At 41.3% G+C, this 14,374-nt stretch overlaps 1 long non-coding RNA gene across 2 annotated transcripts in view; it reads right to left on the reverse strand.

The window, feature by feature from the left end:
* The window catches only part of LOC309610878, a 63,792-nt gene that overhangs the window by 48,809 nt on the left and 609 nt on the right, over positions 1-14,374 (reverse strand). For both annotated transcript variants that reach the window (XR_014234192.1, XR_014234193.1), the window contains exons 2-3: positions 14,175-14,373; positions 1,590-1,697 (exon numbers count right to left, since the gene is read on the reverse strand). This is a non-coding gene — a long non-coding RNA (uncharacterized lncRNA). The remainder of the gene's footprint in view (positions 1-1,589; positions 1,698-14,174; position 14,374) is intronic.

Here is a 14,374-nt window from a genome sequence, read left to right on the forward strand (position 1 = left end):
CTGAAACTTTGTATCAAACAACTACTCCCCATACCCCTTCTCCCAGCCCCTGGAAACCACCATTCTACTTTCTGTCTCTATGAATTTGACTACTCTATTGATTACACTCATATAAGTGGAATCATACAGTAGCTGCCTTTTTGCGACTGGCTTATTTCACTTAGCATTATATCCTCAAGATTCATCCATGTTGGGCTTCCCTGGTGGCGCAGTGGTTGGGGGTCCGCCTGCCAATGCAGGGGACACAGGTTCAAGCCCTGGTCCAGGAGGATCCCATATGCCGTGGAGCAGCTGGGCCCGTGCGCCACAACTACTGAGCCTGTGCTCTGGAGCCGCGAGCCACAACTACTGAAGCCCGCGTGCCACGGCTACTGAAGCCTGTGTGCCTAGAGCCTGTGCTCCGCAACGGGAGAGGCCACTGCAATGAGAAGCCTGTGCACCTCAACAAAGAGTAGCCCCCGCTCGCCACAACTGGAGAGAGTCCGCGCACAGCGGCGAAGACCCAACGCAGCCAAAAATAAATAAATTAAATAAATAAATTTTAAAAAAAAAGATTCATCCATGTTGTAGCATGTGTCAGAATTCCCTTCCTTTTTAAGGCTGACTAACATTCCATTGTATGTTTATGCCACATTTTGCTTATCTATTCATCTGTTGATGGACACTTGTTGGCTTCCATCTTCTGTGAATAAGGCTGCTATAAACATGGATGTACAAATATCTTTTTAAGACTGTTTTCAATTCTTTGGGGTATATACCCAGAAGTGGAATTGCTGTATCATATAGTAATTTTATTTTTTAATTTTTTTGGAACTACAGTATGTCATTTTAATTCTTATATAATTATTTTTAAGTAGTGGGGGAAAGTCATATTATGATACAATGTACTAACCCAGAATAAAATATTTTACATAAATCCCTGCTCTATATCAAGCAAAACTTGATGAATTTTAAAAAATTTCCAAGTAATTTTGAGTAAGTTTGACATATTAATGTCAAAGGCGATCTCTAGTCAGATTAGGTTGGGAAACACTGTATTAGCTGAAACAGTAAATTTGGAGCAAGAAGCAGACAATCAGTGCGGCAAGCAAGGGCAGTTAATTAAGAGATATTCATTGCGTGTGTATTCATGTGTGTATTTTTGGTGGATGACGCAAAAAAGGAATGAGACGTTGTCCTAAAAGAGCTTAGGATCAAATGGACTGGGGCTGGTGGAGGAGCAGTGTAATGCACCAAATAATGAGAGGAAAATTATATTCAGAGTACAACTAGATGCTAAATGTGCGATATAGTCAAGTTCTTCAGGGTCATGAGAAGAAAAAAATCACTACAGAATAGGGAAATTGGAAGAAACTTCATGGTGATACAAGCTGTGTCTCAAATTGGAGAGGACAAGAAGAGACACTTAAAGGTTCAAAGAATAGCTGGAGCAGTATCACAGCAATACAAGTGAGGAGAGAGAGCCCTCTGGCTCTTCAGCTTCCATGTGCAGCCTTCTACACAGCTTTGAACTTCTGTACATCAATAAAACACCTCTAATTTTTCCTGTAACAAAATACAACTTTCTGTATTAAAAGAAAAGTTCTCACCTCTTCTTCAAAATGTAGAGGCACACAGTTCCAACAGGCACCATATCCATCAATGGTTATATTAATCACTCCTCAAATTCAGGTGGAGTCCCACTGAATATTCTGTTCCTAAAGAATAAACTGTAAAGTTAATTTTCAACTACATGTATGTAACATAAAAATAGAAAGGAGATAGAAGAAGAAAATGTTTAGTATATTCAGTAAACACACATATATGTAAGGAGAATATATATGAAGCTACTACTGCCATTATTTCTGTGTTTTGTTATGAGGCTGTCAATGGTACCCATCTCTTCCTTCTTCCACTGCCCAGTCCACATCACATTTTCCCCATCCTCAGCCAGAAATTCAGCTGGTTGGAGTTCATTCCCTACCAGAGTGACCCAAACCTTCACTCCCAAGAGGGTTTGAGTCTTCAGTCCTGCCTTTCCTGGTTTCTGTAGTTTTCCAATAACTTTCGCTATTAGGCATGGAAGTACTAAGAAGCACTCCCAGATAACTCCCTGGGTTTCAGACATAGTCCTCCTTGCCTGCATTGTGTAGCAGCAGCCCAAGTTCAAGTACCTCATTTAGAGTAACCCCCACCCTTTTTTTCTGGCCAGTTGGTGAATAGTATAAGAGGTCCAAAATGTCCAGGAGGCATTCTCACTTTCCAATTCAATTGAACCATTGTGTCTGTTGGTGGAAACATTCCTCCCCTGGGGACTATGACTTCTAAACCAGCATTGCTCAAAGTTTCTGGGGAAGGAAGAACATTTCTTCTTAGTGAGTTTAAGAGTGAAAGGAGCCACTCCCACTTCCTCCCCTTGATGCCCAGATCCATGTGTTCTGGCTACGGGAGAGAGAACATCATATAACAGTCACTGATTCAAAACCTATACTCTACCCTGTAAGACAGAATCCCATTGTTCTGGGGGGGTTGTCTCCCAACTGGCACCACAACTGAATCGTCCATTCCAACTTTCAATTAGGCCAACAGCTCCAGGTGATGGGGTATGTGGTAAGACCAGTTGATTCCATGGGCATAAGCCGATAGCTCTATTTCCTTTGCTGTGAAATGAGCTCTTTGATGAGAAGCAGTGCTGCGCAGAATACCAAGATGATGGATAAAGCATTCCATAAGTACACAGATGGTGGGGCTGAAGTGTTATGTTCAGGCAAGGCAAATCCATGTTCAGAGTCATGAATATTCCAGTGAGGATGAATCTCTGCCTCCTCTATGAAGAAAGAGGTCCAATGTAATCAATCTGCCCCAGGTGGCTGGTTGGTCCCCATGGGGAGAGGTGCCATTTGAGAGGTTTACCTTTGGCCTCTGCTGTTGACAGGTTAGACACTCAGCAGTAATGCTTGTCAGGTCAGTCTTGGGTAGGTAAAGTCCGTGTTTTTAGCCCACGCATAGCCTCCATCCCTGCCACTGTGGCCACTTTGTTTATGGCCCGTGGAGCAAGCACTGGGGTGACTGGGGTAAGGGACTGACTTACATATACCGAGTCTGTCATTTTGTTTACTTGATTAGGAGCCTCCTCTGCAGTGCAGTCATGGCTCACTGGATAGAAAGGAGTCACTGTTGTGCCATGGTAGTGGATCTTGCTGGAAGTCTTCCCTCTAGAGGCAAGGGAGTATCTCACTAGAGGCAGTGTGCTACGAAACTGCCTGAGAGGGTGCAGGAGAAGACTGCTGCAGGGAGAGCTGCTGCTGGATCCTGGAGAGCCACAAGCTGAGCCAGCACACCAGAACGGGGAAGGGAAACCCCTTCCTCCCGCAACGTTTCTCCAGCGCCCCCTACTGACAAATCGTAACATCATGTTTGTGGGTAAAGGGGAAAATATTTAGGAGGCCAATTTCAGGTTTACAGAGCAGGCAAAGAACGGTGAATTGCAATAAACTGCTAAAAGGCAAAGGCACACTGAACTGGGTTGAATAGTGTCCTCCCAAAATTCATGTCCACCTGAAAGCTCAGAATGTGACGTTATTTAGAAATGGATATTTTTTGCAGATGTAATTAGTTAAGATGAGGTCATACTGGATTAGGGTGGGCCCTAAATCCAATGAATCCTTTAAAAGGAGATGAGACAAGAAGCCACACTTAGACACAGAAGGAAGAAGGCCATATGATGACAGAGGCAGAGATCGGAGCGATGCAGGATTGCCAGCAAGCATCAGAAATTAGGAAGAGGCAAAGGCCCTTCAGAGGCAGTATGGCCCCGCCAACACCTTGATTTCAGACTTCTAGCCTCCAGAACCACGAGATAAATTCTTGTTGTCTGAAGGCACCGTTTGTGGTAATTTGTTATGGCAGCTCTAGGAAACTAATACAGCACCAAATGTTTAGTTGCAGTTTGTAGAGAACCAACTCATAAATGAACATCTGGAGCCCCATGCTTCGGAAGAGAGGCAAGAAGCAAGACTCCACATAGACAGTGTGCTAAACACCCAAGGTTACAGCAGACTGTGAAACTCTACCTTTTGTCTCCCTCCCATTGGGTTTTACTGTCTTCCCAGACATGGATGTTCAGTACTGTATGAAATGTATTATCTTCATCTCTTCACATTAAACTGTCATGAAGCCATTATGCTTTTATTGCAATATATGTACCTGCAGCAGCTCTCTGACCCACTGCACTCTCCTCCTCGTGGATTATCTGTCTTCTCTGGTAACTATGCCTTTAAATCCATCTGAACACTCTTTGCTAAATTTCAGATTTAACATTTTGACTTCATCCTTCATCACCTCAGACCTTACCCTGGACTCCCACTACCAGTATACATCAAATTTCATATCGTTTCCAGTCCACTCCCATCATCCCATTGCTAGTGGGAAACTGACCCTTTTATCAATTTGATCCTCTTCTTTTTTATTCCTGCATTTATGGAGCATGAATTAAGTAGAGATCAATGTGCCAGCCACCATAAAGGGAATAAAGGACACAGAGAGCCCAAGGATGGACGGGACACAGACACTGCCTGACATGTACATGAGTGAAATAGACATATCTGGAAGATTCCAGATTTCTACTGGGGGGAATGAGTGGATGGTGGTGCTAGTTCAAGAGATAAGGAGGAAAAAGAGGTGAGTGTGGGAGAAGTGAGGAGTAGCTCATGTTTAGTTTAAGGTGTCTGTAAAACAAACAAGTGGTAATGTTTTTTTCTGTTTTTTGGTTTTTTTAAATTTTTTTAAACTCTTTATTTTATATTGGCATATAGCCGATTAACAATGTTGTGATAGTTTCAGGTGCACAGCAATGGGACTCAGCCATACATATACATGTATCCATTCTCCCCCAAACTCCCTCCCATCCAGGCTGCCACATAACATTGAACAGAGTTCCCTGTGCTCTACAGCAGGTCCTTGTTGGTTGTCCATTTAAAATATAGCAGTGTGTACATGTCGATCCCAAACTCCCTAACTATCCCTGGCCCTCCTCCTTCCCCCCGGTAACCATAAGTTCGTTCTCTAAGTCTGTGAGTCTGTTTCTGTTTTGTAAATAAGTTCATTGGTATCATTTCTTTTTAGATTCCACGTATAAGGGATATCACACGGTTTTTCTCTCTCTCTGACTTAACAAGTGGTCATGTCTGATCAGCACTCAGCTCTGTGGGGAGGAGGCTCAAGGAAAAGATCAGGCTCAAGATGTAAATTGGAGCTGATTAGTTTAGAGATGGTTGGTGAAGGCTTACAGGTGGAAATAGATGAGCTGGCCCGCAGAGAGCCTACAACATGAAAAGTGCAGGAACCAAAGGCAGAACAATGGGGAACACTCAATATGTGGGATTGCAGAGCAAGAGGAACCACTGTAAAGAGTGTTCAGAAGAAGGAAGAGAACCTGAAGACAGAGGAGTAGTGAAAATGAAGGACAAAGAGTTCAAAGTGGAAGAAGTACCGTAGTTAATAATGTGAAATTCTGAGAAGATGAGAACTAAAACAAGTGAATTAGATTTGGCAACAGGGAAGACTAGTAAGGGGGTGAGGGTGGAAGCCTCAATACAGAAGGCTTAAAGGGGATGGGAGGTGCAATGATAGTTTATTCTCTATAACTGATGTCATAATACATATAATTGAAAAGTCAAATTGGTCTACAAGACCTAGAATGGACAAGGGCAGTCCCTTCCCCAACCCCTGCTCCCCAGGACTGCATCTACCTTCAACTCTTATAGCTGTTTCTATGGGGATTTACTTACACTTTAAAAATAACTTGTTAATACAGTTATTTCTTCTTGATATTTCACTTTAATTATCATTGACTAAGCTCATATTATGGGAGATAAGGACTTAGCTCTCTTATAAATCCACAGGCACCTTCATCACACAGGATTCTCCTCCCCACAACCTCAATCCTCCCAATATACTTCTAACCTATTTTGGTTAGATAAGAATTCAGTGTTTACATTATTATGACTATATAAATATTATCCATAGCTAAGCCTTCTGATATACTATAATTAAATTTCTTATATACCATTTTGTTTACCTGGATCTAATGATAAATGATAACACTGTTTTCCCCCTTTATTTAGTCTTCTATCCATCTACCACTAATTTTTCCACTGACTTTCAGCCAGAGTATAAATCTCCTCTCAACACTGGAACATAACCAAACAAACACACCCAGTACTCCACTGCACCATTGTTTTTCCCCTTGAAGTCATGTTCCTTGAGCTCTCCATCCCTCGGCTGCTTAACTCCGACTGCTACCTGGGACCTCCTTTCATCACCCTCTTGGGAATTTCCTTAATTATCTCCTGTGTTGAATCCTCTATTCATATCTTCTTACTTGGTTTACTCTCTTTTTGGTAGACACCCAATAGTCTCCTGAAAAAGGCTGCATGGAAGGTAAATTTTTTTTAATACTTAGCATGCCTGAAAATGTCCTTTTTCTCGCTTTGCATAATGATCCAGCAGGGTTTTATTTTTTATTTTATTTTTTTATTTTTTAATTAATTTATTTATTTTTCTGGCCATGCCACACGACTTGCGGGATCTTAGCTCCCCGACTAAGGACTGAACCTGGCCACAGCAGTGAAAGCGCTAAGTCCTGACCACTGGACCACCAGGGAACTTCCCAGCAGGATTTTAATTGGAAATAATTTTTCTCAAGATTTTGATGGCACTGTATATTACCTTCTAGACTGAGAAGTCTAATACCATCTTGTTTTTCAATTTTTAGTTTGTGGCCTGTTAGATTCTGGAAGCTTTTAGGATCTTAAATCTCTCCCAAATTTTGAGAAATTCCATAATGATATAGGTCTTCATCCCATGTGTTGAGTACACAAAGGGCTGGCCCTTTTGATCTGTGAATTCTTGTCTTTCAGTCCTGGGACATTTTCTTGAAAAACCTTTACTCAAAGCTCAACCTTTATTCAGCCTCAGAGCATACACACTGGGGACAAGTCCTATCCCTCTAATTGATCATCAAAGAATCCACACTGGGGAGATGTGCATCATTTTCAGGTTGTTTGATCATCTTCAGATTTTTTTTTTTTTTGGCTGCGCCTTGAGGCTTGAGGGATCTTAGTTTCCCCAACCAGCGATCCAACCCAGGCCCTCAGCAGTGAAAGCGCTGAGTCCTAACCACTGGACCGCCAGGGAATCCCCTCTTCAGATGTTTTGGTAAAATGATTTATGTTAAGTATATTGGCAGCCTTTACCTCAAAAACAGTTGCTGAGTGGGCAATTAAAAACATCTCCACCCATATCTGTGAATAATTAAACTGGATTTCAACTGGTACAAATTCACTATTAAATACCAAAGAAGCCATTTTAAAGATGGGGGAAGAAGCCTCATTTACCAATTGTTCAGTACTGGCTACTAGTGCTGTGACTTCTCCAATATTCAGAACATGTCTCTGGCAGCTTGAATTTGGCTCTCCACTAAGTTATTCTATTGATAGAAAATAGATTCTAGATTCCATCAGAGCCTTGCTATTCAAACATTACCATCACCTGGGAATGTATTAGAAATGCAGAAATTCGGGTCCCACCTCAAACTTACTGAATCAGAATCTGCATTTCAGCAAGATTCCCAAGTGATCTGTATGTATTGATACATTCAAGTTTGAGAAGCGATAATCTTGGACATCTTTGAGAATCAGAAGATGAAGATCAGAAGTCTCAAACTCCACTAACCTGTAGGGGCTAGACTAGTGATAGAAATGGCAGGGGGCAGGTGGGGACATTGGCAACTGGGGAAAGCATGATCTGTCTAAAGCAGGTAGCAGAGACTTTGTCCAGGAAATGTTTGCTCTGAGGGAATGCGGGATCAGTATTCCTAGATTTTTCAGTTTTTCAAAAGAAGTAGTGTGATTTTTTTTTTAAATGTATTGAATCAAAATGTCCATGTTAGGAACCGATTCAATTTTAAAACAGTGAGCCAATAAAACACATCAACAGGCTGGTCTTTGTCAGTGTTGGTAACTTGTGTCTTCTGTTAGACCCTGTCCCCAGACAAATGAACATATGCATCTAGAAACATATTTCAGGGGTGAGAGATGATGTCCATTAAAGCTTTCTGCGATTGTGGAAATGTTCTGTACTTGTGCTGTCCAATATGGTAGCCCATGAGCCACATGAGGCTATGAGCATTTGAAACTGGCAAATGTGACCAAGGAATTGGATTTCTAATTTTATTTAATTTTAATTAGCTTAAATTTAAACTTAACTAGCCACATGTATTTAGTGGTTACCACATCGGGCACACAGATAGAGAGCCCATAGACCATGGGTTAGAACTCTCCTCTTAACTGCTTGTTTTTCCAAAGCTTTCCTTTTGAGGCAGTTCCTTATCTACCTAATATAGAGATTCTCAACCTTGTCTGTTGTGGTAGACCCCCAAAAAATGGTCCCCAAAGATATCAGATCCTAATTCCTGGAAACTGTAAATGTTACCTCATTTGGAAAAGGTGTCTTTGCAGGGGTGATTAAATTAAGAATCTTGAGATAGGGAAATTATCCTTGATTTTTTGGGTAGGTAGACCCTAAATGCAATCACATCTAACCTTACAAGAGAGAGGAAGAGGGAGACTTGAAGATACTCGCCTTGAAAATTGAAGTGATGCAGCCACATGCCAAGGAATGCTGGCAGCCACCAGAAGCTGGAAGAGGAAAGAAATGGATTTTCCCCTAGAGCTTCCAGAGGCAGTGCTGCCCTGCTGACACCTTGATTTCAGCCCGGTGAAATTGATTTTGGATGTCTGGCCTCCAGAACTGTGAGGGAATAAATTTCTGTTGTTTTAAGGCACCAATTCTGTGGTACTTTGTTACAGAAGCCCCAGGAAACTGATACAGCTGTCCACTGGAATCACCTGTGGAACTTTACCTACGTACATTATCTTATTTAATCTTCAGCCAATGAGATGACTATTATGATCCCTATTTTATAAATGAGGAAATGAGGAGTAGAGAATTGCAGGAACTTGCCCACAGCTAGCTTGTGGCAGAGTCAGGGAATGAACCAGGTCCCTCTGCTGACTTCTGGACCCACTGGGTGTAGTAGAATGAGGGAGAGGGAAAAGTCCAAGATGAATTCTAAGATTTTTGCCTGGAACATGGAGTTAACAGTAGTTTTCACTATCAAAGCAAGGAAATGGGGGAGCGGGGCCAGTTGAGGGTATAAGGGGAAGAACATGAACTCAGTTTGGGATGCCTCCTTAGTTGTTTTCCTAACTTGGTACTTCATTTGTATCTTCCACAAAGGGACACATCCAAACTCTCATAGCCATTCAATGTGCATCCACACTTGGACTTGCTACACACACTCTATCCACCACTCTCTGGAAACCATAGTTCCATTGCAGGCAAATTGCTTTTTATTTCTAAAGCTAAATTTCTTGACTTTCTAACCTATTATCCTTATAGAAATACGGCAGCCTGTCTCTAACACATCTGCTTCACACACCTGGGCAAGGAAAAAAATGGTTATATGCACAGATGGAAACAGAGCCACACCACTAAAAGCCTTTAACTAGGTGGAAAGCAAATATGCTGGGATGAAGGAATGTTGTGATGAAGGTGAATACAAAGTTGAGGAGTGAATATCTCTATAATGTCATTATGGCAATCAGAGAAGAAAAAGAAATACAAATTGGAAAAGAAGAAGTAAAACTGTCACTGTTTGCAGATGACATGATACTATACATAGAGAATCCTAAAGATGCCACCAGAAAACTACTAGAGCTAATCAATCAATGAATTTGGTAAAGTTGCAGGATACAAAATTAATGCACAGAAATCTCTTGCATTCCTATACATTAATGATGAAAAATCTGAAAGAGAAATTAAGGAAACACTCCCATTTACCATTGCAACAGAAAGAATAAAATACCTAGGAATAAACCTACCTAGGGAGACAAAAGACCTGTATGCAGAAAACTATAAGACACTGATGAAAAAAATTAAAGATGATACCAACAGATGGAGAGATATACCATGTTCTTGGATTGGAAGAATCAATATTGTGAAAATGACTATACTACCCAAAGCAATCTACAGATTCAATGCAATCCCTATCAAATTACCAATGGCATTCTTTCTATAACTAGAACAAAAAATCTTAAAATTTGTATGGAGACACAAAAGACCCTGAATAGCCAAAGCAGTCTTGAGCGAAAAAAATGGAGCTGGAGGAATCAGACTCCCTGACTTCAGACTATACTACAAAGCTACAGTAATCAAGACAATATGGTACTGGCACAAAAACAGAAACATAGATCAATGGAACAAGATAGAAAGCCCAGAGATAAACCCACGCACCTATGGTCAACTAATCTATGACAAAGGAGGCAAGGATGTACAATGGAGAAAAGACAGTCTCTTCAATAAGTGGTGCTTGGAAAACTGGACAGCTACATGTAAAAGAATGAAATTAGAACACTCCCTAACACCATACACAAAAATAAACTCAAAATGGATTAGAGATCTAAATGTAAGACTGGACACTATAAAACTCTTAGAGGAAAACATAGGAAGAACACTCTTTGACATAAATCACAGCAAGATCTTTTTTGATCCACCTCCTAGAGTAATGGAAATAAAAACAAAAATAAACAAATGGGACCTAATGAAACTTCAAAGCTTTTGCACAGCAAAGGAAACCATAAACAAGACGAAAAGACACCCCTCAGAATGGGAGAAAATATTTGCAAGCGAATCAACGGACAAAGGATTAATCTCCAAAATATATAAACAGCTCATGCAGCTCAATATTAAAAAAACAAACAACCCAATCCAAAAATGGGCAGAAGACCTAAATAGACATTTCTCCAAAGAAGGTATACAGATGGCCAAGAAGCACATGAAAAGCTGCTCAACATCACTAATTATTAGAGAAACGCAAATCAAAACTACAATGAGGTATCACCTCACACCAGTTAGAATAGGCATCATCAGAAAATCTACAAACAAGAAGTGCTGGAGAGGGTGTGGAGAAAAGGGAACCCTCTTGCATTGTTGGTGGGAATGTAAATTGATACAGCCACTATGGAGAACAGTATGGAGGTTCCTTAAAAAACTAAAAATTGAATTACCATATGATCCAGCAATCCCACTATTGGGCATATACCCAGAGAAAACCATAATTCAAAAAGACACATGCACCCCAATGTTCATTGCAGCACTATTTACAATAGCCAGGTCATGGAAGCAACCTAAATGCCCATCGACAGACGAATGGATAAAGAAGTTGTGATATATATATACAATGGAATACTACTCAGCCATAAAAAGGAATGAAATTGGATCATTTGTAGAGACGTGGATGCATCTAGAGACTGTCATACAGAGTGAAGTAAGTCAGAAAGAGAAAAACAAATATTGTATATTAACGCATATACGTGGAACCTAGAAAAATGGTACAGATGAACCAGTTTGCAGGGCAGAAATTGAGACACAGATGTAGAGAACAAACGTATGGACACCAACGGGGGAAAGCGGTGGAGGGTGGTGGTGTGATGAACTGGGCAATTGGGATTGACATGTATACACTGATGTGTATAAAACTGATGACTAATAAGGACCTGCTGTATAAAAAAATAAATAAAATAAAATTCAAAAATTAAAAATAAATAAAGTGATTGCCCTCTTCCTTCACTGTGTTTATAAGTAGCTTATAAAATTTACAGGGAGGGAATTCCCTGGCAGTCCAGTGGTTAGGACTCCAAGCTTTCACTGAACCACGCCAAGGGTGTGGGTTCAATCCCTGGTTAGGGAACTAAGATCCCGCAAGCTGCGCCACGCAGGGGAAAAAAAAAAAAAAAGAAGAAATTTACAAGGAGTTTAATATACAGGAGAAGCATTCAGATATAGAGCACATTTGATATTTACTTTCACATAATCTCACAAAGTGTCCAATTTTGTGTTGTGTGATTGTATGGTATTGATTAAAGCATCTCATTCAGCCTCAGATTCAGGCTACCAAAAACTCCCCTCAAAAGTCCACATAAGCCACTGTCAAACTTACTCATACTGTTTTTTTTAAACTTTAATCACGCACTATCCACCCAATGGTCAGCCTACCATCCAACAAACACCAGCCTCCCAAATATTTCCTGAATCTGCCTCCATCCTCTCCCCCCTGTGCACTAGTTCAGACCTCCATCAGTTGCAGCTTGGAACCTTGCAGTAGCTTCAGAGCTGGTCACCCTATCTTCAGTTTGGTCTCCACTCAAACCCATCTTTCACATTGCCATCAGAATTCTATCTGAATTGCAGATATGCTTGAGCCACTCGCTCAAGACCCTGCTTAAAATTTTAGTTCACAGCCTTTTACTTGGCCTGCCAAATCTTTCAAAACTAGACCCCTGCTTACTTCTTCACCCTCATCCGCAGCCACTCATGTTTTGACATCCTTCAATCCAACAAATCTAAACTTTCTGCTCTGGTCCCTCAGTCTGAAATGTATCAACACTCAGCTCTCCCCAGCACCTCCCTTTCTTTGTGCTTTTGTAGCATCCTGTAGGTAGCTCCATCAGAACATCTGCCACTTTGTTTGGAATAGTCAGTTTATATACTCTTCTCCTTAATTAGTCTATCAGTTCCTAAAGAGCAAGAATCTGTATCTCAGGACTTCCCTGGTGGTCCAGTGGTTAAGAATCCACCTTCCAATGCAGGGGACGCGGCTTCGATCCCTGGTCAGGGAACTAAGATCCTACATGCCGCGGGGCAACTAACCTGGAGCACCACAACTACTGAGCCCGCATGCTCTGGAGCCTGCAAGCCACAACTAGAGAGAAGCCTGCATGCCACAACGAAGATCCCGCATGCTTGCAACTAAGACCTGACGCAGCCGAATAAATAAATAAATTTTTTTTAAAAAAAGAATCTGTCTCTCACATCTGAATTCCCAGTGTTTACCATGCAGCTGGTATACAGCTAGATGCTTGCTCTACTAGTTTGTTCCTGATAATTTCTTTCCACCCAAACATTAAAAAAATAAAAACAAACAAAAACCTGCCCTTTATCAAGCTTACTGTGAACTATTTATTACAAGCAATCGTTTACATTTGCTCCCTTTTTTTTTCTTTTCTTTTTTTTTGGCTGCGTTGGGTCTTCGTTGCTGCACGCGCACTTTCTCTAGTTGCGGCGAGCAGGCGCTACTCTTCATTGCGGTGCGTGGGCTTCTCACTGTGGTGGTTTCTCTTGTTGCAGAGCTCTAGGAGTGCGGGCTTCAGTAGTTGTGGCACACAGGCTCAGTAGTTGTGGCTCGTGGGCTTAGTTGCTCCGCAGCACGTGGGATCTTCCTGGACCAGGGCTTGAACCCATGTCCCCTGCATTGGCAGGCGGATTCTTAACCACTGCACCACCAGGGAAGCCTCCCTTTTTTAAAAGAAACTTTAGGTTCTTGGGTCCAGCTATTTGGTAGAATCCTAGCTGATGAACTCACCTCTGACTTCCTGCCAAATCACATGGCTTTTCACAGTTCCTTATTCTCCTTGCAGCTTTTGACTGCTGTCCATTTTCTCCTTAAACCACCTTCTATGACTTCACACCACTGCCAAGATTGCCCTTGAGGATCTGTTTCAGATTCCTCATTGCCTTGAGTCATTTAACCTACCCATCATCACCATAAATACATTCCCTTGTACACTTTTGGGTTGTCTTGCTATTTGTGTTAGCAATTAACTCAGCAAAAAATTTTATCCCATGAAATACCGCTGTAGAAGCAAGAATTTCTTAAAAAAATAAATTCTTCAAATTTAATATCATTGTAGGTTAATTAAGATGCAAGTTTCTCCACTAATCCCCTAGGTCTGGCATAGACTGAGTAAACCAGCCTTTTCTCTCATCACTTCAGACTCCATTACTAATATACCTTTCTTTTTTGTTTGTTTGCTCATACCAAAAGGGTTTTTTTCTTCTTATTGTCGTTTATTAATTTTCAAGCATTGCTGTCCTCTCCCTGATTCCCTACTTCCCTCTACAAGTATATTTCCAAGAGTCCCTAGGGAAAGTGGGTGGAGGAGGGAACCAATATGTGGGGCTGTGGCCTTGTAGCTCATTTAGCCTCAAATTTATTTTTAAATTTACTCAAGATTATCTGAGGACATATATATGTATATATTGGTGCCAAAATATGTGCGTGCGCGGGTTCACACCTTTTCAAGGGCCATTAGGTTCTCTTGTGAAAACATGGGGTGAGGATGGGAGGGTCAAACCCATTTCTTACGACGATACTCGGAGCGTAGCCAGCCTCAGGAGCGCAGACGGTATTACAGAAAGTTGTGCTTAGCGGTAGAAAGCCCGGGAGTCTCCTCCGTGACCTTGGCCAAGTCACAGAAACTTTGGGTTTATTCCC

This window comes from Balaenoptera borealis, assembly GCF_965194805.1.
Source record: "Balaenoptera borealis genome assembly, chromosome: 14".
Classification (NCBI taxonomy): Eukaryota; Metazoa; Chordata; class Mammalia; order Artiodactyla; family Balaenopteridae; genus Balaenoptera; species Balaenoptera borealis.